Source organism: Heptranchias perlo, chromosome 13 (genome assembly GCF_035084215.1).
Source record: "Heptranchias perlo isolate sHepPer1 chromosome 13, sHepPer1.hap1, whole genome shotgun sequence".
NCBI lineage: Eukaryota > Metazoa > Chordata > Chondrichthyes > Hexanchiformes > Hexanchidae > Heptranchias > Heptranchias perlo.
Window position 1 is genome coordinate 57393273 of NC_090337.1, and position 22156 is coordinate 57415428.

Sequence of the window (22156 nt, forward strand, 5' to 3'; positions counted from 1 at the left end):
GCAGAAATGTAGGCGAGGACGATGGTAAGGGACAGGTTGTAAAATATGGGTTTTGTGAGAAATATATGTGTATGAATGTTGGTTTCACTGCAGGGATGCTCAACTTTATGACTGACACTGCCTGAAAAGTCATAGAAGAAGAGCGAATGGTGCGTGTTTTGTGTTTGCATGGGAGGAATCAGTGCCAGGCAGCTCAGTAAGGGTACAGATTTTGGAGGACACGCTTGTAGCATTGCACAGTCAGGATGGCCGAGTGGTCTAAGGCGCCAGACTCAAGGACTGTTTATCCTTACCTTACTAAAGGTTGGTGAATTCTGGTCCCTTTCTAGGGGCGTGGGTTCAAATCCCACTTCTGACATTACCTTTTTTTAATCCACGCAAATGCCGTCAGCGTCAAACTGCCTGCTCAACTCTGCTTCAATTTGCATGTGGCCGCTTCAAGTACCTCAGCGGTATTGCCATTTGCCCACAAAAGCGAATTAGATCAGTACTTGAAGGGAAAAAATTTGACGGGCAATGTGGAAAGGGCAACGGAATGGGACTAATTGGACAGCTCTTTCAAAGAGCTGGCACAGGCACGATGGTCCGAATGGCCACCCTTGTGCTGTACCTACTATGATACTATGAAATGAAAGGCACCACTCACACAATGACTTCTTTTCCTCACAAAACTTGCCACATTCTAACTCTTTCCTCAGGGACAAGATTTCAAATCACACTTCTCCTTTCCCACACAAAAAAGGCAGCACACACAGAAAATTACATTCTTACCCTACCTCCATTGCTGCATTCCACATTGCTTTCTAGTATTGTGGCTTTCAATCCCACTGCAGACAGTGGTGTTACTCAGATAAAAGGGCACCAGAGTCATAGAATGAAACTTCTTCCACACAAAGGCTGCTGATTCTGCTCCGTTACTCAGGGAATTACTTCCAAGGCTACTTCTGACATTAACAGTTTGCCAGAAAAAGACAGCAGAGCCAAGCAATTCAGTCATCAGCACGTAAAAGTTGCCAGAGTTCATGACTTTGTAGGCCGGGCCGTTCAGGTGGCAGTGCTCAGATTAATGCTTAAGGCCAAGGGCACAAGACCTGCAGAGTGGCTTGTTTCCCCTCACAAAGTTTGGTAGTGCCTGGTGATTTTCTGGGGAGCCGGGCTCCAAATAGCACTTGTCACATCAAGTAAGTGTATTGTGAGAAAAGGAAAGGCACGAGAATGAGAGGCTGAAAAGTGCTGCTTGGAATCAATGTTGGATTGTGGTTTGTTTTCGAAAGGCTTCTGTTTGAATGCAGCTGTGCTGCTTGTGTTTTGTCAAGTTGAGAAAGCAGAAATGTAGGCGAGGACGATGGTAAGGGACAGGTTGTAAAATACGGGTTTTGTGAGAAATATATGTGTATGAATGTTGGTTTCACTGCAGGGATGCTCAACTTTATGACTGACACTGCCTGAAAAGTCATAGAAGAAGAGCGAATGGTGCGTGTTTTGTGTTTGCATGGGAGGAATCAGTGCCAGGCAGCTCAGTAAGGGTACAGATTTTGGAGGACACGCTTGTAGCATTGCACAGTCAGGATGGCCGAGTGGTCTAAGGCGCCAGACTCAAGGACTGTTTATCCTTACCTTACTAAAGGTTGGTGAATTCTGGTCCCTTTCTCGGGGCGTGGGTTCAAATCCCACTTCTGACATTAGCTTTTTTTAATCCACGCAAATGCCGTCAGCGTCAAACTGCCTGCTCAACTCTGCTTCAATTTGCATGTGGCCGCTTCAAGTACCTCAGCGGTATTGCCATTTGCCCACAAAAGCGAATTAGATCAGTACTTGAAGGGAAAAAATTTGACGGGCAATGTGGAAAGGGCAACGGATTGGGACTAATTGGACAGCTCTTTCAAAGAGCCGGCACAGGCACGATGGTCCGAATGGCCACCCTTGTGCTGTACCTACTATGATACTATGAAATGAAAGGCAACACTCACACAATGACTTCTTTTCCTCACAAAACTTGCCACATTCTAACTCTTTCCTCAGCGATAAGATTTCAAAACACACTTCTCCTTTCCCACACAAAAAAGGCAGCACACACAGAAAATTACATTCTTACCCTACCTCCATTGCTGCATTCCACATTGCTTTCTAGTATTGTGGCTTTCAATCCCACTGCAGACAGTGGTGTTACTCAGATAAAAGGGCACCAGAGTCATAGAATGAAACTTCTTCCACACAAAGGCTGCTGATTCTGCTCCGTTACTCAGGGAATTACTTCCAATGCTACTTCTGACATTAACAGTTTGCCAGAAAAAGACAGCAGAGCCAAGCAATTCAGTCATCAGCACGTAAAAGTTGCCAGAGTTCATGACTTTGTAGGCCGGGCCGTTCAGGTGGCAGTGCTCAGATTAATGCTTAAGGCCAAGGGCACAAGACCTGCAGAGTGGCTTGTTTCCCCTCACAAAGTTTGGTAGTGCCTGGTGATTTTCTGGGGAGCCGGGCTCCAAATAGCACTTGTCACATCAAGTAAATGTATTGTGAGAAAAGGAAAGGCACGAGAATGAGAGGCTGAAAAGTGCTGCTTGGAATCAATGTTGGATTGTGGTTTGTTTTCGAAAGGCTTGTGTTTGAATGCAGCTGTGCTGCTTGTGTTTTGTCAAGTTGAGAAAGCAGAAATGTAGGCGAGGACGATGGTAAGGGACAGGTTGTAAAATACGGGTTTTGTGAGAAATATATGTGTATGAATGTTGGTTTCACTGCAGGGATGCTCAACTTTATGACTGACACTGCCTGAAAAGTCACAGAAGAAGAGCGAATGGTGCGTGTTTTGTGTTTGCATGGGAGGAATCAGTGCCAGGCAGCTCAGTAAGGGTACAGATTTTGGAGGACACGCTTGTAGCATTGCACAGTCAGGATGGCCGAGTGGTCTAAGGCGCCAGACTCAAGGACTGTTTATCCTTACCTTACTAAAGGTTGGTGAATTCTGGTCCCTTTCTCGGGGCGTGGGTTCAAATCCCACTTCTGACATTAGCTTTTTTTAATCCACGCAAATGCCGTCAGCGTCAAACTGCCTGCTCAACTCTGCTTCAATTTGCATGTGGCCGCTTCAAGTACCTCAGCGGTATTGCCATTTGCCCACAAAAGCGAATTAGATCAGTACTTGAAGGGAAAAAATTTGACGGGCAATGTGGAAAGGGCAACGGATTGGGACTAATTGGACAGCTCTTTCAAAGAGCCGGCACAGGCACGATGGTCCGAATGGCCACCCTTGTGCTGTACCTACTATGATACTATGAAATGAAAGGCAACACTCACACAATGACTTCTTTTCCTCACAAAACTTGCCACATTCTAACTTTTTCCTCAGCGATAAGATTTCAAATCACACTTCTCCTTTCCCACACAAAAAAGGCAGCACACACAGAAAATTACATTCTTACCCTACCTCCATTGCTGCATTCCACATTGCTTTCTAGTATTGTGGCTTTCAATCCCACTGCAGACAGTGGTGTTACTCAGATAAAAGGGCACCAGAGTCATAGAATGAAACTTCTTCCACACAAAGGCTGCTGATTCTGCTCCGTTACTCAGGGAATTACTTCCAATGCTACTTCTGACATTAACAGTTTGCCAGAAAAAGACAGCAGAGCCAAGCAATTCAGTCATCAGCACGTAAAAGTTGCCAGAGTTCATGACTTTGTAGGCCGGGCCGTTCAGGTGGCAGTGCTCAGATTAATGCTTAAGGCCAAGGGCACAAGACCTGCAGAGTGGCTTGTTTCCCCTCACAAAGTTTGGTAGTGCCTGGTGATTTTCTGGGGAGCCGGGCTCCAAATAGCACTTGTCACATCAAGTAAATGTATTGTGAGAAAAGGAAAGGCACGAGAATGAGAGGCTGAAAAGTGCTGCTTGGAATCAATGTTGGATTGTGGTTTGTTTTCGAAAGGCTTGTGTTTGAATGCAGCTGTGCTGCTTGTGTTTTGTCAAGTTGAGAAAGCAGAAATGTAGGCGAGGACGATGGTAAGGGACAGGTTGTAAAATACGGGTTTTGTGAGAAATATATGTGTATGAATGTTGGTTTCACTGCAGGGATGCTCAACTTTATGACTGACACTGCCTGAAAAGTCATAGAAGAAGAGCGAATGGTGCGTGTTTTGTGTTTGCATGGGAGGAATCAGTGCCAGGCAGCTCAGTAAGGGTACAGATTTTGGAGGACACGCTTGTAGCATTGCACAGTCAGGATGGCCGAGTGGTCTAAGGCGCCAGACTCAAGGACTGTTTATCCTTACCTTACTAAAGGTTGGTGAATTCTGGTCCCTTTCTAGGGGCGTGGGTTCAAATCCCACTTCTGACATTAGCTTTTTTTAATCCACGCAAATGCCGTCAGCGTCAAACTGCCTGCTCAACTCTGCTTCAATTTGCATGTGGCCGCTTCAAGTACCTCAGCGGTATTGCCATTTGCCCACAAAAGCGAATTAGATCAGTACTTGAAGGGAAAAAATTTGACGGGCAATGTGGAAAGGGCAACGGATTGGGACTAATTGGACAGCTCTTTCAAAGAGCCGGCACAGGCACGATGGTCCGAATGGCCACCCTTGTGCTGTACCTACTATGATACTATGAAATGAAAGGCACCACTCACACAATGACTTCTTTTCCTCACAAAACTTGCCACATTCTAACTTTTTCCTCAGCGATAAGATTTCAAATCACACTTCTCCTTTCCCACACAAAAAAGGCAGCACACAGAAAATTACATTCTTACCCTACCTCCATTGCTGCATTCCACATTGCATTCTAGTATTGTGGCTTTCAATCCCACTGCAGACAGTGGTGTTACTCAGATAAAAGGGCACCAGAGTCATAGAATGAAACTTCTTCCACACAAAGGCTGCTGATTCTGCTCCGTTACTCAGGGAATTACTTCCAATGCTACTTCTGACATTAACAGTTTGCCAGAAAAAGACAGCAGAGCCAAGCAATTCAGTCATCAGCACGTAAAAGTTGCCAGAGTTCATGACTTTGTAGGCCGGGCCGTTCAGGTGGCAGTGCTCAGATTAATGCTTAAGGCCAAGGGCACAAGACCTGCAGAGTGGCTTGTTTCCCCTCACAAAGTTTGGTAGTGCCTGGTGATTTTCTGGGGAGCCGGGCTCCAAATAGCACTTGTCACATCAAGTAAATGTATTGTGAGAAAAGGAAAGGCACGAGAATGAGAGGCTGAAAAGTGCTGCTTGGAATCAATGTTGGATTGTGGTTTGTTTTCGAAAGGCTTGTGTTTGAATGCAGCTGTGCTGCTTGTGTTTTGTCAAGTTGAGAAAGCAGAAATGTAGGCGAGGACGATGGTAAGGGACAGGTTGTAAAATACGGGTTTTGTGAGAAATATATGTGTATGAATGTTGGTTTCACTGCAGGGATGCTCAACTTTATGACTGACACTGCCTGAAAAGTCATAGAAGAAGAGCGAATGGTGCGTGTTTTGTGTTTGCATGGGAGGAATCAGTGCCAGGCAGCTCAGTAAGGGTACAGATTTTGGAGGACACGCTTGTAGCATTGCACAGTCAGGATGGCCGAGTGGTCTAAGGCGCCAGACTCAAGGACTGTTTATCCTTACCTTACTAAAGGTTGGTGAATTCTGGTCCCTTTCTAGGGGCGTGGGTTCAAATCCCACTTCTGACATTAGCTTTTTTTAATCCACGCAAATGCCGTCAGCGTCAAACTGCCTGCTCAACTCTGCTTCAATTTGCATGTGGCCGCTTCAAGTACCTCAGCGGTATTGCCATTTGCCCACAAAAGCGAATTAGATCAGTACTTGAAGGGAAAAAATTTGACGGGCAATGTGGAAAGGGCAACGGATTGGGACTAATTGGACAGCTCTTTCAAAGAGCCGGCACAGGCACGATGGTCCGAATGGCCACCCTTGTGCTGTACCTACTATGATACTATGAAATGAAAGGCACCACTCACACAATGACTTCTTTTCCTCACAAAACTTGCCACATTCTAACTTTTTCCTCAGCGATAAGATTTCAAATCACACTTCTCCTTTCCCACACAAAAAAGGCAGCACACACAGAAAATTACATTCTTACCTACCTCCATTGCTGCATTCCACATTGCTTTCTAGTATTGTGGCTTTCAATCCCACTGCAGACAGTGGTGTTACTCAGATAAAAGGGCACCAGAGTCATAGAATGAAACTTCTTCCACACAAAGGCTGCTGATTCTGCTCCGTTACTCAGGGAATTACTTCCAATGCTACTTCTGACATTAACAGTTTGCCAGAAAAAGACAGCAGAGCCAAGCAATTCAGTCATCAGCACGTAAAAGTTGCCAGAGTTCATGACTTTGTAGGCCGGGCCGTTCAGGTGGCAGTGCTCAGATTAATGCTTAAGGCCAAGGGCACAAGACCTGCAGAGTGGCTTGTTTCCCCTCACAAAGTTTGGTAGTGCCTGGTGATTTTCTGGGGAGCCGGGCTCCAAATAGCACTTGTCACATCAAGTAAATGTATTGTGAGAAAAGGAAAGGCACGAGAATGAGAGGCTGAAAAGTGCTGCTTGGAATCAATGTTGGATTGTGGTTTGTTTTCGAAAGGCTTGTGTTTGAATGCAGCTGTGCTGCTTGTGTTTTGTCAAGTTGAGAAAGCAGAAATGTAGGCGAGGACGATGGTAAGGGACAGGTTGTAAAATACGGGTTTTGTGAGAAATATATGTGTATGAATGTTGGTTTCACTGCAGGGATGCTCAACTTTATGACTGACACTGCCTGAAAAGTCATAGAAGAAGAGCGAATGGTGCGTGTTTTGTGTTTTCATGGGAGGAATCAGTGCCAGGCAGCTCAGTAAGGGTACAGATTTTGGAGGACACGCTTGTAGCATTGCACAGTCAGGATGGCCGAGTGGTCTAAGGCGCCAGACTCAAGGACTGTTTATCCTTACCTTACTAAAGGTTGGTGAATTCTGGTCCCTTTCTAGGGGCGTGGGTTCAAATCCCACTTCTGACATTACCTTTTTTTAATCCACGCAAATGCCGTCAGCGTCAAACAGCCTGCTCAACTCTGCTTCAATTTGCATGTGGCCGCTTCAAGTACCTCAGCGGTATTGCCATTTGCCCGCAAAAGCGAATTAGATCAGTACTTCAAGGGAAAAAATTTGACAGGGAATGTGGAAAGGGCAACGGAATGGGACTAATTGGACAGCTCTTTCAAAGAGCCGTCACAGGCACGATGGTCCGAATGGCCACCCTTGTGCTGTACCTACTATGATACTATGAAATGAAAGGCACCACTCACACAATGACTTCTTTTCCTCACAAAACTTGCCACATTCTAACTCTTTCCTCAGCGATAAGATTTCAAATCACACTTCTCCTTTCCCACACAAAAAAGGCAGCACACACAGAAAATTACATTCTTACCCTACCTCCATTGCTGCATTCCACATTGCATTCCAGTATTGTGGCTTTCAATCCCACTGCAGACAGTGGTGTTACTCAGATAAAAGGGCACCAGAGTCATAGAATGAAACTTCTTCCACACAAAGGCTGCTGATTCTGCTCCGTTACTCAGGGAATTACTTCCAATGCTACTTCTGACATTAACAGTTTGCCAGAAAAAGACAGCAGAGCCAAGCAATTCAGTCATCAGCACGTAAAAGTTGCCAGAGTTCATGACTTTGTAGGCCGGGCCGTTCAGGTGGTAGTGCTCAGATTAATGCTTAAGGCCAAGGGCACAAGACCTGCAGAGTGGCTTGTTTCCCCTCACAAAGTTTGGTAGTGCCTGGTGATTTTCTGGGGAGCCGGGCTCCAAATAGCACTTGTCACATCAAGTAAATGTATTGTGAGAAAAGGAAAGGCACGAGAATGAGAGGCTGAAAAGTGCTGCTTGGAATCAATGTTGGATTGTGGTTTGTTTTCGAAAGGCTTGTGTTTGAATGCAGCTGTGCTGCTTGTGTTTTGTCAAGTTGAGAAAGCAGAAATGTAGGCGAGGACGATGGTAAGGGACAGGTTGTAAAATACGGGTTTTGTGAGAAATATATGTGTATGAATGTTGGTTTCACTGCAGGGATGCTCAACTTTATGACTGACACTGCCTGAAAAGTCATAGAAGAAGAGCGAATGGTGCGTGTTTTGTGTTTGCATGGGAGGAATCAGTGCCAGGCAGCTCAGTAAGGGTACAGATTTTGGAGGACACGCTTGTAGCATTGCACAGTCAGGATGGCCGAGTGGTCTAAGGCGCCAGACTCAAGGACTGTTTATCCTTACCTTACTAAAGGTTGGTGAATTCTGGTCCCTTTCTAGGGGCGTGGGTTCAAATCCCACTTCTGACATTACCTTTTTTTAATCCACGCAAATGCCGTCAGCGTCAAACAGCCTGCTCAACTCTGCTTCAATTTGCATGTGGCCGCTTCAAGTACCTCAGCGGTATTGCCATTTGCCCACAAAAGCGAATTAGATCAGTACTTGAAGGGAAAAAATTTGACGGGCAATGTGGAAAGGGCAACGGAATGGGACTAATTGGACAGCTCTTTCAAAGAGCCGTCACAGGCACGATGGTCCGAATGGCCACCCTTGTGCTGTACCTACTATGATACTATGAAATGAAAGGCACCACTCACACAATGACTTCTTTTCCTCACAAAACTTGCCACATTCTAACTCTTTCCTCAGCGATAAGATTTCAAATCACACTTCTCCTTTCCCACACAAAAAAGGCAGCACACACAGAAAATTACATTCTTACCCTACCTCCATTGCTGCATTCCACATTGCTTTCTAGTATTGTGGCTTTCAATCCCACTGCAGACAGTGGTGTTACTCAGATAAAAGGGCACCAGAGTCATAGAATGAAACTTCTTCCACACAAAGGCTGCTGATTCTGCTCCGTTACTCAGGGAATTACTTCCAATGCTACTTCTGACATTAACAGTTTGCCAGAAAAAGACAGCAGAGCCAAGCAATTCAGTCATCAGCACGTAAAAGTTGCCAGAGTTCATGACTTTGTAGGCCGGGCCGTTCAGGTGGCAGTGCTCAGATTAATGCTTAAGGCCAAGGGCACAAGACCTGCAGAGTGGCTTGTTTCCCCTCACAAAGTTTGGTAGTGCCTGGTGATTTTCTGGGGAGCCGGGCTCCAAATAGCACTTGTCACATCAAGTAAATGTATTGTGAGAAAAGGAAAGGCACGAGAATGAGAGGCTGAAAAGTGCTGCTTGGAATCAATGTTGGATTGTGGTTTGTTTTCGAAAGGCTTGTGTTTGAATGCAGCTGTGCTGCTTGTGTTTTGTCAAGTTGAGAAAGCAGAAATGTAGGCGAGGACGATGGTAAGGGACAGGTTGTAAAATACGGGTTTTGTGAGAAATATATGTGTATGAATGTTGGTTTCACTGCAGGGATGCTCAACTTTATGACTGACACTGCCTGAAAAGTCATAGAAGAAGAGCGAATGGTGCGTGTTTTGTGTTTGCATGGGAGGAATCAGTGCCAGGCAGCTCAGTAAGGGTACAGATTTTGGAGGACACGCTTGTAGCATTGCACAGTCAGGATGGCCGAGTGGTCTAAGGCGCCAGACTCAAGGACTGTTTATCCTTACCTTACTAAAGGTTGGTGAATTCTGGTCCCTTTCTAGGGGCGTGGGTTCAAATCCCACTTCTGACATTACCTTTTTTTAATCCACGCAAATGCCGTCAGCGTCAAACAGCCTGCTCAACTCTGCTTCAATTTGCATGTGGCCGCTTCAAGTACCTCAGCGGTATTGCCATTTGCCCACAAAAGCGAATTAGATCAGTACTTGAAGGGAAAAAATTTGACGGGCAATGTGGAAAGGGCAACGGAATGGGACTAATTGGACAGCTCTTTCAAAGAGCCGTCACAGGCACGATGGTCCGAATGGCCACCCTTGTGCTGTACCTACTATGATACTATGAAATGAAAGGCACCACTCACACAATGACTTCTTTTCCTCACAAAACTTGCCACATTCTAACTCTTTCCTCAGCGATAAGATTTCAAATCACACTTCTCCTTTCCCACACAAAAAAGGCAGCACACACAGAAAATTACATTCTTACCCTACCTCCATTGCTGCATTCCACATTGCTTTCTAGTATTGTGGCTTTCAATCCCACTGCAGACAGTGGTGTTACTCAGATAAAAGGGCACCAGAGTCATAGAATGAAACTTCTTCCACACAAAGGCTGCTGATTCTGCTCCGTTACTCAGGGAATTACTTCCAATGCTACTTCTGACATTAACAGTTTGCCAGAAAAAGACAGCAGAGCCAAGCAATTCAGTCATCAGCACGTAAAAGTTGCCAGAGTTCATGACTTTGTAGGCCGGGCCGTTCAGGTGGCAGTGCTCAGATTAATGCTTAAGGCCAAGGGCACAAGACCTGCAGAGTGGCTTGTTTCCCCTCACAAAGTTTGGTAGTGCCTGGTGATTTTCTGGGGAGCCGGGCTCCAAAGAGCACTTGTCACATCAAGTAAATGTATTGTGAGAAAAGGAAAGGCACGAGAATGAGAGGCTGAAAAGTGCTGCTTGGAATCAATGTTGGATTGTGGTTTGTTTTCGAAAGGCTTGTGTTTGAATGCAGCTGTGCTGCTTGTGTTTTGTCAAGTTGAGAAAGCAGAAATGTAGGTGAGGACGATGGTAAGGGACAGGTTGTAAAATACGGGTTTTGTGAGAAATATATGTGTATGAATGTTGGTTTCACTGCAGGGATGCTCAACTTTATGACTGACACTGCCTGAAAAGTCATAGAAGAAGAGCGAATGGTGCGTGTTTTGTGTTTGCATGGGAGGAATCAGTGCCAGGCAGCTCAGTAAGGGTACAGATTTTGGAGGACACGCTTGTAGCATTGCACAGTCAGGATGGCCGAGTGGTCTAAGGCGCCAGACTCAAGGACTGTTTATCCTTACCTTACTAAAGGTTGGTGAATTCTGGTCCCTTTCTAGGGGCGTGGGTTCAAATCCCACTTCTGACATTAGCTTTTTTTAATCCACGCAAATGCCGTCAGCGTCAAACTGCCTGCTCAACTCTGCTTCAATTTGCATGTGGCCGCTTCAAGTACCTCAGCGGTATTGCCATTTGCCCACAAAAGCGAATTAGATCAGTACTTGAAGGGAAAAAATTTGACGGGCAATGTGGAAAGGGCAACGGATTGGGACTAATTGGACAGCTCTTTCAAAGAGCCGGCACAGGCACGATGGTCCGAATGGCCACCCTTGTGCTGTACCTACTATGATACTATGAAATGAAAGGCACCACTCACACAATGACTTCTTTTCCTCACAAAACTTGCCACATTCTAACTTTTTCCTCAGCGATAAGATTTCAAAACACACTTCTCCTTTCCCACACAAAAAAGGCAGCACACACAGAAAATTACATTCTTACCCTACCTCCATTGCTGCATTCCACATTGCTTTCTAGTATTGTGGCTTTCAATCCCACTGCAGACAGTGGTGTTACTCAGATAAAAGGGCACCAGAGTCATAGAATGAAACTTCTTCCACACAAAGGCTGCTGATTCTGCTCCGTTACTCAGGGAATTACTTCCAATGCTACTTCTGACATTAACAGTTTGCCAGAAAAAGACAGCAGAGCCAAGCAATTCAGTCATCAGCACGTAAAAGTTGCCAGAGTTCATGACTTTGTAGGCCGGGCCGTTCAGGTGGCAGTGCTCAGATTAATGCTTAAGGCCAAGGGCACAAGACCTGCAGAGTGGCTTGTTTCCCCTCACAAAGTTTGGTAGTGCCTGGTGATTTTCTGGGGAGCCGGGCTCCAAATAGCACTTGTCACATCAAGTAAATGTATTGTGAGAAAAGGAAAGGCACGAGAATGAGAGGCTGAAAAGTGCTGCTTGGAATCAATGTTGGATTGTGGTTTGTTTTCGAAAGGCTTGTGTTTGAATGCAGCTGTGCTGCTTGTGTTTTGTCAAGTTGAGAAAGCAGAAATGTAGGCGAGGACGATGGTAAGGGACAGGTTGTAAAATACGGGTTTTGTGAGAAATATATGTGTATGAATGTTGGTTTCACTGCAGGGATGCTCAACTTTATGACTGACACTGCCTGAAAAGTCATAGAAGAAGAGCGAATGGTGCGTGTTTTGTGTTTGCATGGGAGGAATCAGTGCCAGGCAGCTCAGTAAGGGTACAGATTTTGGAGGACACGCTTGTAGCATTGCACAGTCAGGATGGCCGAGTGGTCTAAGGCGCCAGACTCAAGGACTGTTTATCCTTACCTTACTAAAGGTTGGTGAATTCTGGTCCCTTTCTAGGGGCGTGGGTTCAAATCCCACTTCTGACATTACCTTTTTTTAATCCACGCAAATGCCGTCAGCGTCAAACAGCCTGCTCAACTCTGCTTCAATTTGCATGTGGCCGCTTCAAGTACCTCAGCGGTATTGCCATTTGCCCACAAAAGCGAATTAGATCAGTACTTGAAGGGAAAAAATTTGACGGGCAATGTGGAAAGGGCAACGGAATGGGACTAATTGGACAGCTCTTTCAAAGAGCCGTCACAGGCACGATGGTCCGAATGGCCACCCTTGTGCTGTACCTACTATGATACTATGAAATGAAAGGCACCACTCACACAATGACTTCTTTTCCTCACAAAACTTGCCACATTCTAACTCTTTCCTCAGCGATAAGATTTCAAATCACACTTCTCCTTTCCCACACAAAAAAGGCAGCACACACAGAAAATTACATTCTTACCCTACCTCCATTGCTGCATTCCACATTGCTTTCTAGTATTGTGGCTTTCAATCCCACTGCAGACAGTGGTGTTACTCAGATAAAAGGGCACCAGAGTCATAGAATGAAACTTCTTCCACACAAAGGCTGCTGATTCTGCTCCGTTACTCAGGGAATTACTTCCAATGCTACTTCTGACATTAACAGTTTGCCAGAAAAAGACAGCAGAGCCAAGCAATTCAGTCATCAGCACGTAAAAGTTGCCAGAGTTCATGACTTTGTAGGCCGGGCCGTTCAGGTGGCAGTGCTCAGATTAATGCTTAAGGCCAAGGGCACAAGACCTGCAGAGTGGCTTGTTTCCCCTCACAAAGTTTGGTAGTGCCTGGTGATTTTCTGGGGAGCCGGGCTCCAAAGAGCACTTGTCACATCAAGTAAATGTATTGTGAGAAAAGGAAAGGCACGAGAATGAGAGGCTGAAAAGTGCTGCTTGGAATCAATGTTGGATTGTGGTTTGTTTTCGAAAGGCTTGTGTTTGAATGCAGCTGTGCTGCTTGTGTTTTGTCAAGTTGAGAAAGCAGAAATGTAGGTGAGGACGATGGTAAGGGACAGGTTGTAAAATACGGGTTTTGTGAGAAATATATGTGTATGAATGTTGGTTTCACTGCAGGGATGCTCAACTTTATGACTGACACTGCCTGAAAAGTCATAGAAGAAGAGCGAATGGTGCGTGTTTTGTGTTTGCATGGGAGGAATCAGTGCCAGGCAGCTCAGTAAGGGTACAGATTTTGGAGGACACGCTTGTAGCATTGCACAGTCAGGATGGCCGAGTGGTCTAAGGCGCCAGACTCAAGGACTGTTTATCCTTACCTTACTAAAGGTTGGTGAATTCTGGTCCCTTTCTAGGGGCGTGGGTTCAAATCCCACTTCTGACATTAGCTTTTTTTAATCCACGCAAATGCCGTCAGCGTCAAACTGCCTGCTCAACTCTGCTTCAATTTGCATGTGGCCGCTTCAAGTACCTCAGCGGTATTGCCATTTGCCCACAAAAGCGAATTAGATCAGTACTTGAAGGGAAAAAATTTGACGGGCAATGTGGAAAGGGCAACGGATTGGGACTAATTGGACAGCTCTTTCAAAGAGCCGGCACAGGCACGATGGTCCGAATGGCCACCCTTGTGCTGTACCTACTATGATACTATGAAATGAAAGGCACCACTCACACAATGACTTCTTTTCCTCACAAAACTTGCCACATTCTAACTTTTTCCTCAGCGATAAGATTTCAAAACACACTTCTCCTTTCCCACACAAAAAAGGCAGCACACACAGAAAATTACATTCTTACCCTACCTCCATTGCTGCATTCCACATTGCTTTCTAGTATTGTGGCTTTCAATCCCACTGCAGACAGTGGTGTTACTCAGATAAAAGGGCACCAGAGTCATAGAATGAAACTTCTTCCACACAAAGGCTGCTGATTCTGCTCCGTTACTCAGGGAATTACTTCCAATGCTACTTCTGACATTAACAGTTTGCCAGAAAAAGACAGCAGAGCCAAGCAATTCAGTCATCAGCACGTAAAAGTTGCCAGAGTTCATGACTTTGTAGGCCGGGCCGTTCAGGTGGCAGTGCTCAGATTAATGCTTAAGGCCAAGGGCACAAGACCTGCAGAGTGGCTTGTTTCCCCTCACAAAGTTTGGTAGTGCCTGGTGATTTTCTGGGGAGCCGGGCTCCAAATAGCACTTGTCACATCAAGTAAATGTATTGTGAGAAAAGGAAAGGCACGAGAATGAGAGGCTGAAAAGTGCTGCTTGGAATCAATGTTGGATTGTGGTTTGTTTTCGAAAGGCTTGTGTTTGAATGCAGCTGTGCTGCTTGTGTTTTGTCAAGTTGAGAAAGCAGAAATGTAGGCGAGGACGATGGTAAGGGACAGGTTGTAAAATACGGGTTTTGTGAGAAATATATGTGTATGAATGTTGGTTTCACTGCAGGGATGCTCAACTTTATGACTGACACTGCCTGAAAAGTCATAGAAGAAGAGCGAATGGTGCGTGTTTTGTGTTTGCATGGGAGGAATCAGTGCCAGGCAGCTCAGTAAGGGTACAGATTTTGGAGGACACGCTTGTAGCATTGCACAGTCAGGATGGCCGAGTGGTCTAAGGCGCCAGACTCAAGGACTGTTTATCCTTACCTTACTAAAGGTTGGTGAATTCTGGTCCCTTTCTAGGGGCGTGGGTTCAAATCCCACTTCTGACATTAGCTTTTTTTAATCCACGCAAATGCCGTCAGCGTCAAACTGCCTGCTCAACTCTGCTTCAATTTGCATGTGGCCGCTTCAAGTACCTCAGCGGTATTGCCATTTGCCCACAAAAGCGAATTAGATCAGTACTTGAAGGGAAAAAATTTGACGGGCAATGTGGAAAGGGCAACGGATTGGGACTAATTGGACAGCTCTTTCAAAGAGCCGGCACAGGCACGATGGTCCGAATGGCCACCCTTGTGCTGTACCTACTATGATACTATGAAATGAAAGGCACCACTCACACAATGACTTCTTTTCCTCACAAAACTTGCCACATTCTAACTTTTTCCTCAGCGATAAGATTTCAAATCACACTTTTCATTTCCCACACAAAAAAGGCAGCACACACAGAAAATTACATTCTTACCCTACCTCCATTGCTGCATTCCACATTGCTTTCTAGTATTGTGGCTTTCAATCCCACTGCAGACAGTGGTGTTACTCAGATAAAAGGGCACCAGAGTCATAGAATGAAACTTCTTCCACACAAAGGCTGCTGATTCTGCTCCGTTACTCAGGGAATTACTTCCAATGCTACTTCTGACATTAACAGTTTGCCAGAAAAAGACAGCAGAGCCAAGCAATTCAGTCATCAGCACGTAAAAGTTGCCAGAGTTCATGACTTTGTAGGCCGGGCCGTTCAGGTGGCAGTGCTCAGATTAATGCTTAAGGCCAAGGGCACAAGACCTGCAGAGTGGCTTGTTTCCCCTCACAAAGTTTGGTAGTGCCTGGTGATTTTCTGGGGAGCCGGGCTCCAAATAGCACTTGTCACATCAAGTAAATGTATTGTGAGAAAAGGAAAGGCACGAGAATGAGAGGCTGAAAAGTGCTGCTTGGAATCAATGTTGGATTGTGGTTTGTTTTCGAAAGGCTTGTGTTTGAATGCAGCTGTGCTGCTTGTGTTTTGTCAAGTTGAGAAAGCAGAAATGTAGGCGAGGACGATGGTAAGGGACAGGTTGTAAAATACGGGTTTTGTGAGAAATATATGTGTATGAATGTTGGTTTCACTGCAGGGATGCTCAACTTTATGACTGACACTGCCTGAAAAGTCATAGAAGAAGAGCGAATGGTGCGTGTTTTGTGTTTGCATGGGAGGAATCAGTGCCAGGCAGCTCAGTAAGGGTACAGATTTTGGAGGACACGCTTGTAGCATTGCACAGTCAGGATGGCCGAGTGGTCTAAGGCACCAGACTCAAGGACTGTTTATCCTTACCTTACTAAAGGTTGGTGAATTCTGGTCCCTTTCTAGGGGCGTGGGTTCAAATCCCACTTCTGACATTACCTTTTTTTAATCCACGCAAATGCCGTCAGCGTCAAACAGCCTGCTCAACTCTGCTTCAATTTGCATGTGGCCGCTTCAAGTACCTCAGCGGTATTGCCATTTGCCCACAAAAGCGAATTAGATCAGTACTTGAAGGGAAAAAATTTGACGGGCAATGTGGAAAGGGCAACGGATTGGGACTAATTGGACAGCTCTTTCAAAGAGCCGGCACAGGCACGATGGTCCGAATGGCCACCCTTGTGCTGTACCTACTATGATACTTTGAAATGAAAGGCACCACTCACACAATGACTTCTTTTCCTCACAAAACTTGCCACATTCTAACTTTTTCCTCAGCGATAAGATTTCAAATCACACTTCTCCTTTCCCACACAAAAAAGGCAGCACACACAGAAAATTACATTCTTACCCTACCTCCATTGCTGCATTCCACATTGCTTTCTAGTATTGTGGCTTTCAATCCCACTGCAGACAGTGGTGTTACTCAGATAAAAGGGCACCAGAGTCATAGAATGAAACTTCTTCCACACAAAGGCTGCTGATTCTGCTCCGTTACTCAGGGAATTACTTCCAATGCTACTTCTGACATTAACAGTTTGCCAGAAAAAGACAGCAGAGCCAAGCAATTCAGTCATCAGCACGTAAAAGTTGCCAGAGTTCATGACTTTGTAGGCCGGGCCGTTCAGGTGGCAGTGCTCAGATTAATGCTTAAGGCCAAGGGCACAAGACCTGCAGAGTGGCTTGTTTCCCCTCACAAAGTTTGGTAGTGCCTGGTGATTTTCTGGGGAGCCGGGCTCCAAATAGCACTTGTCACATCAAGTAAATGTATTGTGAGAAAAGGAAAGGCACGAGAATGAGAGGCTGAAAAGTGCTGCTTGGAATCAATGTTGGATTGTGGTTTGTTTTCGAAAGGCTTGTGTTTGAATGCAGCTGTGCTGCTTGTGTTTTGTCAAGTTGAGAAAGCAGAAATGTAGGCGAGGACGATGGTAAGGGACAGGTTGTAAAATACGGGTTTTGTGAGAAATATATGTGTATGAATGTTGGTTTCACTGCAGGGATGCTCAACTTTATGACTGACACTGCCTGAAAAGTCATAGAAGAAGAGCGAATGGTGCGTGTTTTGTGTTTGCATGGGAGGAATCAGTGCCAGGCAGCTCAGTAAGGGTACAGATTTTGGAGGACACGCTTGTAGCATTGCACAGTCAGGATGGCCGAGTGGTCTAAGGCGCCAGACTCAAGGACTGTTTATCCTTACCTTACTAAAGGTTGGTGAATTCTGGTCCCTTTCTAGGGGCGTGGGTTCAAATCCCACTTCTGACATTAGCTTTTTTTAATCCACGCAAATGCCGTCAGCGTCAAACTGCCTGCTCAACTCTGCTTCAATTTGCATGTGGCCGCTTCAAGTACCTCAGCGGTATTGCCATTTGCCCACAAAAGCGAATTAGATCAGTACTTGAAGGGAAAAAATTTGACGGGCAATGTGGAAAGGGCAACGGATTGGGACTAATTGGACAGCTCTTTCAAAGAGCCGGCACAGGCACGATGGTCCGAATGGCCACCCTTGTGCTGTACCTACTATGATACTATGAAATGAAAGGCACCACTCACACAATGACTTCTTTTCCTCACAAAACTTGCCACATTCTAACTTTTTCCTCAGCGATAAGATTTCAAATCACACTTTTCATTTCCCACACAAAAAAGGCAGCACACACAGAAAATTACATTCTTACCCTACCTCCATTGCTGCATTCCACATTGCTTTCTAGTATTGTGGCTTTCAATCCCACTGCAGACAGTGGTGTTACTCAGATAAAAGGGCACCAGAGTCATAGAATGAAACTTCTTCCACACAAAGGCTGCTGATTCTGCTCCGTTACTCAGGGAATTACTTCCAATGCTACTTCTGACATTAACAGTTTGCCAGAAAAAGACAGCAGAGCCAAGCAATTCAGTCATCAGCACGTAAAAGTTGCCAGAGTTCATGACTTTGTAGGCCGGGCCGTTCAGGTGGCAGTGCTCAGATTAATGCTTAAGGCCAAGGGCACAAGACCTGCAGAGTGGCTTGTTTCCCCTCACAAAGTTTGGTAGTGCCTGGTGATTTTCTGGGGAGCCGGGCTCCAAATAGCACTTGTCACATCAAGTAAATGTATTGTGAGAAAAGGAAAGGCACGAGAATGAGAGGCTGAAAAGTGCTGCTTGGAATCAATGTTGGATTGTGGTTTGTTTTCGAAAGGCTTGTGTTTGAATGCAGCTGTGCTGCTTGTGTTTTGTCAAGTTGAGAAAGCAGAAATGTAGGCGAGGACGATGGTAAGGGACAGGTTGTAAAATACGGGTTTTGTGAGAAATATATGTGTATGAATGTTGGTTTCACTGCAGGGATGCTCAACTTTATGACTGACACTGCCTGAAAAGTCATAGAAGAAGAGCGAATGGTGCGTGTTTTGTGTTTGCATGGGAGGAATCAGTGCCAGGCAGCTCAGTAAGGGTACAGATTTTGGAGGACACGCTTGTAGCATTGCACAGTCAGGATGGCCGAGTGGTCTAAGGCACCAGACTCAAGGACTGTTTATCCTTACTAAAGGTTGGTGAATTCTGGTCCCTTTCTAGGGGCGTGGGTTCAAATCCCACTTCTGACATTACCTTTTTTTAATCCACGCAAATGCCGTCAGCGTCAAACAGCCTGCTCAACTCTGCTTCAATTTGCATGTGGCCGCTTCAAGTACCTCAGCGGTATTGCCATTTGCCCACAAAAGCGAATTAGATCAGTACTTGAAGGGAAAAAATTTGACGGGCAATGTGGAAAGGGCAACGGATTGGGACTAATTGGACAGCTCTTTCAAAGAGCCGGCACAGGCACGATGGTCCGAATGGCCACCCTTGTGCTGTACCTACTATGATACTTTGAAATGAAAGGCACCACTCACACAATGACTTCTTTTCCTCACAAAACTTGCCACATTCTAACTTTTTCCTCAGCGATAAGATTTCAAATCACACTTCTCCTTTCCCACACAAAAAAGGCAGCACACACAGAAAATTACATTCTTACCCTACCTCCATTGCTGCATTCCACATTGCTTTCTAGTATTGTGGCTTTCAATCCCACTGCAGACAGTGGTGTTACTCAGATAAAAGGGCACCAGAGTCATAGAATGAAACTTCTTCCACACAAAGGCTGCTGATTCTGCTCCGTTACTCAGGGAATTACTTCCAATGCTACTTCTGACATTAACAGTTTGCCAGAAAAAGACAGCAGAGCCAAGCAATTCAGTCATCAGCACGTAAAAGTTGCCAGAGTTCATGACTTTGTAGGCCGGGCCGTTCAGGTGGCAGTGCTCAGATTAATGCTTAAGGCCAAGGGCACAAGACCTGCAGAGTGGCTTGTTTCCCCTCACAAAGTTTGGTAGTGCCTGGTGATTTTCTGGGGAGCCGGGCTCCAAATAGCACTTGTCACATCAAGTAAATGTATTGTGAGAAAAGGAAAGGCACGAGAATGAGAGGTTGAAAAGTGCTGCTTGGAATCAATGTTGGATTGTGGTTTGTTTTCGAAAGGCTTGTGTTTGAATGCAGCTGTGCTGCTTGTGTTTTGTCAAGTTGAGAAAGCAGAAATGTAGGCGAGGACGATGGTAAGGGACAGGTTGTAAAATACGGGTTTTGTGAGAAATATATGTGTATGAATGTTGGTTTCACTGCAGGGATGCTCAACTTTATGACTGACACTGCCTGAAAAGTCATAGAAGAAGAGCGAATGGTGCGTGTTTTGTGTTTGCATGGGAGGAATCAGTGCCAGGCAGCTCAGTAAGGGTACAGATTTTGGAGGACACGCTTGTAGCATTGCACAGTCAGGATGGCCGAGTGGTCTAAGGCGCCAGACTCAAGGACTGTTTATCCTTACCTTACTAAAGGTTGGTGAATTCTGGTCCCTTTCTAGGGGCGTGGGTTCAAATCCCACTTCTGACATTAGCTTTTTTTAATCCACGCAAATGCCGTCAGCGTCAAACTGCCTGCTCAACTCTGCTTCAATTTGCATGTGGCCGCTTCAAGTACCTCAGCGGTATTGCCATTTGCCCACAAAAGCGAATTAGATCAGTACTTGAAGGGAAAAAATTTGACGGGCAATGTGGAAAGGGCAACGGATTGGGACTAATTGGACAGCTCTTTCAAAGAGCCGGCACAGGCACGATGGTCCGAATGGCCACCCTTGTGCTGTACCTACTATGATACTATGAAATGAAAGGCACCACTCACACAATGACTTCTTTTCCTCACAAAACTTGCCACATTCTAACTCTTTCCTCAGCGATAAGATTTCAAATCACACTTCTCCTTTCCCACACAAAAAAGGCAGCACACACAGAAAATTACATTCTTACCTACCTCCATTGCTGCATTCCACATTGCTTTCTAGTATTGTGGCTTTCAATCCCACTGCAGACAGTGGTGTTACTCAGATAAAAGGGCACCAGAGTCATAGAATGAAACTTCTTCCACACAAAGGCTGCTGATTCTGCTCCGTTACTCAGGGAATTACTTCCAATGCTACTTCTGACATTAACAGTTTGCCAGAAAAAGACAGCAGAGCCAAGCAATTCAGTCATCAGCACGTAAAAGTTGCCAGAGTTCATGACTTTGTAGGCCGGGCCGTTCAGGTGGCAGTGCTCAGATTAATGCTTAAGGCCAAGGGCACAAGACCTGCAGAGTGGCTTGTTTCCCCTCACAAAGTTTGGTAGTGCCTGGTGATTTTCTGGGGAGCCGGGCTCCAAATAGCACTTGTCACATCAAGTAAATGTATTGTGAGAAAAGGAAAGGCACGAGAATGAGAGGCTGAAAAGTGCTGCTTGGAATCAATGTTGGATTGTGGTTTGTTTTCGAAAGGCTTGTGTTTGAATGCAGCTGTGCTGCTTGTGTTTTGTCAAGTTGAGAAAGCAGAAATGTAGGCGAGGACGATGGTAAGGGACAGGTTGTAAAATACGGGTTTTGTGAGAAATATATGTGTATGAATGTTGGTTTCACTGCAGGGATGCTCAACTTTATGACTGACACTGCCTGAAAAGTCATAGAAGAAGAGCGAATGGTGCGTGTTTTGTGTTTGCATGGGAGGAATCAGTGCCAGGCAGCTCAGTAAGGGTACAGATTTTGGAGGACACGCTTGTAGCATTGCACAGTCAGGATGGCCGAGTGGTCTAAGGCGCCAGACTCAAGGACTGTTTATCCTTACCTTACTAAAGGTTGGTGAATTCTGGTCCCTTTCCAGGGGCATGGGTTGAAATCCCACTTCTGACATTACCTTTTTTTAATCCACGCAAATGCCGTCAGCGTCAAACAGCCTGCTCAACTCTGCTTCAATTTGCATGTGGCCGCTTCAAGTACCTCAGCGGTATTGCCATTTGCCCACAAAAGCGAATTAGATCAGTACTTGAAGGGAAAAAATTTGACGGGCAATGTGGAAAGGGCAACGGATTGGGACTAATTGGACAGCTCTTTCAAAGAGCCGGCACAGGCACGATGGTCCGAATGGCCACCCTTGTGCTGTACCTACTATGATACTTTGAAATGAAAGGCACCACTCACACAATGACTTCTTTTCCTCACAAAACTTGCCACATTCTAACTTTTTCCTCAGCGATAAGATTTCAAATCACACTTCTCCTTTCCCACACAAAAAAGGCAGCACACACAGAAAATTACATTCTTACCCTACCTCCATTGCTGCATTCCACATTGCTTTCTAGTATTGTGGCTTTCAATCCCACTGCAGACAGTGGTGTTACTCAGATAAAAGGGCACCAGAGTCATAGAATGAAACTTCTTCCACACAAAGGCTGCTGATTCTGCTCCGTTACTCAGGGAATTACTTCCAATGCTACTTCTGACATTAACAGTTTGCCAGAAAAAGACAGCAGAGC

General features: G+C 45.4%; 17 non-coding genes across 17 annotated transcripts; all 17 read left to right on the forward strand.

Moving 5' to 3' along the window:
- Positions 1–239: 239 nt before the first annotated feature.
- trnal-caa (transfer RNA leucine (anticodon CAA)) lies at positions 240–358 on the forward strand. The gene is made up of 2 exons: positions 240–277; positions 313–358. It is a non-coding gene; the product is annotated as a tRNA-Leu (tRNA).
- Positions 359–1563: 1205 nt separating this feature from the next.
- Positions 1564–1682, forward strand: trnal-caa (transfer RNA leucine (anticodon CAA)). Its single transcript has 2 exons — positions 1564–1601; positions 1637–1682. It is a non-coding gene; the product is annotated as a tRNA-Leu (tRNA).
- A 1205-nt stretch (positions 1683–2887) lies between these two features.
- On the forward strand, positions 2888–3006 carry trnal-caa (transfer RNA leucine (anticodon CAA)). Its single transcript has 2 exons — positions 2888–2925; positions 2961–3006. It is a non-coding gene; the product is annotated as a tRNA-Leu (tRNA).
- A 1205-nt stretch (positions 3007–4211) lies between these two features.
- trnal-caa (transfer RNA leucine (anticodon CAA)) lies at positions 4212–4330 on the forward strand. The gene is made up of 2 exons: positions 4212–4249; positions 4285–4330. It is a non-coding gene; the product is annotated as a tRNA-Leu (tRNA).
- Positions 4331–5533: 1203 nt separating this feature from the next.
- On the forward strand, positions 5534–5652 carry trnal-caa (transfer RNA leucine (anticodon CAA)). Its single transcript has 2 exons — positions 5534–5571; positions 5607–5652. It is a non-coding gene; the product is annotated as a tRNA-Leu (tRNA).
- Positions 5653–6856: 1204 nt separating this feature from the next.
- trnal-caa (transfer RNA leucine (anticodon CAA)) lies at positions 6857–6975 on the forward strand. The gene is made up of 2 exons: positions 6857–6894; positions 6930–6975. It is a non-coding gene; the product is annotated as a tRNA-Leu (tRNA).
- Positions 6976–8180: 1205 nt separating this feature from the next.
- Positions 8181–8299, forward strand: trnal-caa (transfer RNA leucine (anticodon CAA)). Its single transcript has 2 exons — positions 8181–8218; positions 8254–8299. It is a non-coding gene; the product is annotated as a tRNA-Leu (tRNA).
- Positions 8300–9504: 1205 nt separating this feature from the next.
- Positions 9505–9623, forward strand: trnal-caa (transfer RNA leucine (anticodon CAA)). Its single transcript has 2 exons — positions 9505–9542; positions 9578–9623. It is a non-coding gene; the product is annotated as a tRNA-Leu (tRNA).
- A 1205-nt stretch (positions 9624–10828) lies between these two features.
- On the forward strand, positions 10829–10947 carry trnal-caa (transfer RNA leucine (anticodon CAA)). The gene is made up of 2 exons: positions 10829–10866; positions 10902–10947. It is a non-coding gene; the product is annotated as a tRNA-Leu (tRNA).
- Positions 10948–12152: 1205 nt separating this feature from the next.
- On the forward strand, positions 12153–12271 carry trnal-caa (transfer RNA leucine (anticodon CAA)). Its single transcript has 2 exons — positions 12153–12190; positions 12226–12271. It is a non-coding gene; the product is annotated as a tRNA-Leu (tRNA).
- A 1205-nt stretch (positions 12272–13476) lies between these two features.
- trnal-caa (transfer RNA leucine (anticodon CAA)) lies at positions 13477–13595 on the forward strand. The gene is made up of 2 exons: positions 13477–13514; positions 13550–13595. It is a non-coding gene; the product is annotated as a tRNA-Leu (tRNA).
- Positions 13596–14800: 1205 nt separating this feature from the next.
- On the forward strand, positions 14801–14919 carry trnal-caa (transfer RNA leucine (anticodon CAA)). Its single transcript has 2 exons — positions 14801–14838; positions 14874–14919. It is a non-coding gene; the product is annotated as a tRNA-Leu (tRNA).
- A 1205-nt stretch (positions 14920–16124) lies between these two features.
- trnal-caa (transfer RNA leucine (anticodon CAA)) lies at positions 16125–16243 on the forward strand. The gene is made up of 2 exons: positions 16125–16162; positions 16198–16243. It is a non-coding gene; the product is annotated as a tRNA-Leu (tRNA).
- Positions 16244–17448: 1205 nt separating this feature from the next.
- Positions 17449–17567, forward strand: trnal-caa (transfer RNA leucine (anticodon CAA)). The gene is made up of 2 exons: positions 17449–17486; positions 17522–17567. It is a non-coding gene; the product is annotated as a tRNA-Leu (tRNA).
- Positions 17568–18772: 1205 nt separating this feature from the next.
- Positions 18773–18886, forward strand: trnal-caa (transfer RNA leucine (anticodon CAA)). Its single transcript has 2 exons — positions 18773–18810; positions 18841–18886. It is a non-coding gene; the product is annotated as a tRNA-Leu (tRNA).
- Positions 18887–20091: 1205 nt separating this feature from the next.
- Positions 20092–20210, forward strand: trnal-caa (transfer RNA leucine (anticodon CAA)). The gene is made up of 2 exons: positions 20092–20129; positions 20165–20210. It is a non-coding gene; the product is annotated as a tRNA-Leu (tRNA).
- A 1204-nt stretch (positions 20211–21414) lies between these two features.
- Positions 21415–21533, forward strand: trnal-caa (transfer RNA leucine (anticodon CAA)). The gene is made up of 2 exons: positions 21415–21452; positions 21488–21533. It is a non-coding gene; the product is annotated as a tRNA-Leu (tRNA).
- Positions 21534–22156: the final 623 nt, after the last annotated feature.